Source organism: Momordica charantia (assembly GCF_013281855.1).
Source record: "Momordica charantia cultivar OHB3-1 chromosome 10 unlocalized genomic scaffold, Mcharantia_2.0 BLBB01000010.1, whole genome shotgun sequence".
Lineage (NCBI taxonomy): Eukaryota > Viridiplantae > Streptophyta > Magnoliopsida > Cucurbitales > Cucurbitaceae > Momordica > Momordica charantia.
In genome coordinates this window covers 12630651-12634852 of record NW_028275158.1, presented here as the reverse complement: position 1 = coordinate 12634852, position 4202 = coordinate 12630651, and the positions used below count along the sequence as shown (strand labels likewise).

The following is a 4202-nucleotide window of genomic DNA, read 5'->3' as shown; positions in this document are numbered from 1 at the left end:
AAACACCGCTCCCCGGACCTTGAATTCGTCGGAGCACCCCAAATACACATAAAGGGCTTCCAACTCCCTGACCCATTCCTCTGCCGCGGTAGGCCTCTCACTCACTCCGTTGAAAACGGGTGGTCCGAAGCGTTTGAAATCTCTGATGAACTGGATCTCCTCTTGTTAAATCTGTGCCCGGCGTGGCTGCTGCGCCTGAGCCCCACCGGCTCCATTCGCATTATTCAGCAATGCTTGCAATGCCTCAGCTAGTAACGCCACCTGGGGATTCACCTGGGGAACTCCCTGAGGTGCTGCCTGCGGAACCGGGGGTGCTTCCCCTCCAGGAACTGCCGGGGGGACATTTGGATCCGCTGCCTCCTCGCCCCTAGGGTTCGGATCCTCGTAGTTGCGAGCCCTCGTGTTCCGTCGAAAAGCCATTGTCTAAAGGAACAGAGAACAGAGCACCAAGGTCAATAACACACTAACCGGGGCGTAACACAAGTGTAAAATTCCAGCAAGGTCTACATGATGAATCCAAGAAACACACCGACCTATCTAAAATCAGTCAATAGTAATATCTCAATCATAAGCAATGTAAAACATTCATGATCGAACCTCCTAAACTCGGAAGCGTACCTGGTGATGGCGAGGAGACTAACGAGAACCGTACACTAACGACCTAGATTCTATGACAGTCTACAGGAACAACCTGGCTCTGATACCAATTGCAACGACCCAGAAATTTCCACACACCTCTAGGTCACATGAACTACTCAACTAATTAGTTTTAACCCCAATTACAACCTGCCAACTTCCTAAGCACATAAGCTTATAAAATCAAGCTCCAAAACCTCATCAAATTAACGATAAACCAATCTCAAAAATAAAAATGCAACAACGTTCGTGAACTACTTCACGAGGCAAGTTTATTGTTCAATCTCAATGATTCTAAGCAAATGGGATAAAGCTCAAATAATCACCTAACCCGAGGCGTAACTAACAACAAGGAAAAATCTCCCAATTATTCAAAGGTACATAATCCGTTTATTGGCCACAACCGAAGGCCCTAACAAAAGAATTAGACGAAATAAGAAAAAACTAAGCAGCCTATAGTCCTCGCTTGTCATGTCTCCCCCGTCCCATCAGCAAGGTCACCCTCGAGTCCTTCACCTGAAACAATCATTGTAGAAGGGGGGGTGAGTATATACAATATACTCCGTAAGTAGCCCTCACCAAGCACTCACAAACATCATGCTCATAACCATAAAGGAAAAACATGCATCGTCATGCTCTATCATTACAGTATGCGAACAACCATAGACATGCTTTACTGGTACATATATATTTATCCATAAACATGCTCTATAATACCCAATACTAACCACAACTCAATAAAAAAACAATTACCGTCCACCTGGCTTCCTAACACCTCAAATTCAACTATGATCGCCTCAGTTGTTCGAGCTCTTCGAAACCATGCTTCTGGTAGTGTCAGCCCCTGGCCATTTATACCCAGAGCCCCGACACTAGTGCATCGACCCTCGACCATTTATACCCGAGGCCTCGATGTGATAAGCGCCAAGGTTGCTCAGGTTTACAAAGCTAGAGGTCCTTCTAGGATCCTTGCAAACATTCACAAAAACGACTAACTTACCGAATGATTCCAACCAAGAGTAAGGTTAGAAGATGAATCACTCTTAGATCGGACTTAGAATCTACGATGGTCACTCCTAGATCCTAAGACGACTCACTCCAGAATTAGCTTGATCGAGACTAATCCAATGAATCGGTTTAACATCAAACCTAAAGCAAGATTTGAAAGAAGCAACACCAAAAGTGTTAAGGAACAAAAGTTCTTGAATTTCAATATGTTTTAATCTCCCAAAACAAGGTGATTACAAGCCTTTAAATAGGCCAAAGGGTCGTTCAACATGAGGAACACCAAAAGTCTTTCAAATCCTATTTAATGCAAATTGTAGAAAATAAGACATGTAAATTAAAACATGATTGCACATCAAACTAGACAACTAAATGTGAATCCAAAAATGTAAAATTGCTTTAAATTGTCTTGGAAATCACATGTAGGAGGCGCTTTACGTTTGGATGAGATTTGACAAGATTTGACATCACAAACTCCCAAGAGGTGCAATCTGCAAAGGCACATGTTCACCAATCTGCACACTTTTTTTGTCCTCCGTGCCATCTCTCAAAATAGACAACTTTTCCCGTGCCATCTTTGCTTCATTCTCTTCTTGACTCATTAAATTAACATTGTAAAGAATTTTTGCCTCAGAAATCTTTGTCTCCTCGTGTGCATTAGCTAGCCTTTGAAGATGTATTATGAAAACCTCTTGAATCTTCTTTGCTTTGCTTCTTGTAATTGGTCCCCCGGGTACAGTCAATTGATCCGTGGTTGGATTTGCATCATGATGTCTTACAATCTATTGGCCCTTGACCATTTATACCCAAGGCCCCAATAGTTCTCCTTCTGAAAGACTCCTCGCATCGACCCCCGACCATTTATACCCGAGGCCTCGACACTCATCTTTATCCAATATTGGCGTATCGACCCTCGACCATTTATACCCGAGGCCTCGATACCCAATTAGTGACATATTAGCCCCCGACCATTTATACCCGAGGCCCTGACACTCACCCATTCACTTCATAATTTGTAAAACTCCAGATATCGTTTCTAGCCTCCAACCAAGATTCTAGTACTAACCCCTTAATAACACGAACCACCACAACGCCCATCAACAGCCCCACCACTAGTATGATTTCAATGCATCTCACAACTCACCAACACATTTCAGCATGCTTCCACATCATAAACATCATTCTAATAGCAAAACAATAAACCAAACATGCTTTCACAACATACCAAATCTTAACAACAGCGCCACAGTGAGTTTAGTCATAATAGAGCATAGTCAACAAATTTCAAACGATTGGAGCCCAACACAATTCATCCAAACACTTAATATCCAACGTCCATATTCAATAAGCACTGCTGGATATAATGAAAACTCATGAGACACGCCAAACACTTCATACGAATTCAGACAACGAACATTTCCAAAATAAATTCACTTTAACGAACATTCCCTACAATCATATGTCATTCTACAACAGATCTCAGCAGTTCAACAATACAAAATTCACACTATTAACACCGACGGACATTCAACGCTAACCAGGCATACAAAACTACATAACAAGAATTACATTGCACAACCACTTATCAGAACCAATATTAAGCATCATAAACAGTACATCGGCAACCAAATAACATACACCAACGCACGCACCCGCCCCCGTGCTACTTACAAACACTTGTCCTAAAGCTCCTAAGCTCATTGAGCACTTCCTACTACAAAAGAGCACGATCTCGAGGTTAGTAACCAATTAGAAACATTTAGTTATAAACGAAACCGAGTTTAGGTAGAGTCGTTACCTACTAACCCACACTAAAACTACTTGGGTTAGGAGTGGGTTGACGTCGAAGGGGTTCGGGCTCCCGATCTGAGTTCAAAAGGCCTTAAGCTTGCTGTCCCGACGTCTAAAGGTGATGAGTAATGCTGATTTGGGTCCGATTAGAGGTGGGTCAACGCCGAACCCATGCCGAGAAGAGTGGGTAATGCCGATTTGGGTTTGAATAAGATGGGACCAACGTCGAACGTCACCGGAAGGCCGGAAAACGTCACCAAACTCGTTGGGCTTCACGAGTTCGGACTGTTCGGGGCTGTCGAAGTTTGCTGCACGCAAGAAAGGTCACGCGCCGCCACTGCACGACGCCGGCGCCGCTGGAATTCGCCGCAACTCCTCGAGTCCGCCGGGTTCGCTGCTCTTCGCGCCGCCGCACGCTGCTACAGGCCGCCGCCGTCGGAGTCGTTGAGGGACGGGAGGGTCCACCGTTCACCGCTGCCGTCGAGGAGGAAGCTCGCCGCTGCCGTGCTGCTTCGTCGGAGAACATAAGGGGAGCTGCCGGCTGAAGAAGAAGGAGAAACTTGGGGGGGGGGGGCTGTCGGCGAAGAAACAAAGGGAGGGAAAGAGAAAAAAAGAAAATTGTTAGGGTTTTCCCCTTTTGTTTTGATTTAAAACAATTTTCCCATTAAGCCCAATCATCCAAGCCCAAACCCAAAAAAGGAGGAGTCCATTCCCTCAACCCAAGACCCAACATACCAAGCTCGGTTAATAAACATTTAATTGGATTGTTA

General features: G+C 44.6%; 1 long non-coding RNA gene across 1 annotated transcript; it reads right to left on the bottom strand.

Annotated features, from left to right (window-relative positions):
• Positions 1-819: 819 nt before the first annotated feature.
• LOC148208571 (uncharacterized) lies at positions 820-3989 on the bottom strand. The gene is made up of 2 exons (XR_015787595.1): positions 3440-3989; positions 820-3355 (listed from the first exon to the last, which is right to left on the bottom strand). It is a non-coding gene; the product is annotated as an uncharacterized LOC148208571 (long non-coding RNA).
• Between the last annotated feature and the right edge of the window lie 213 nt (positions 3990-4202).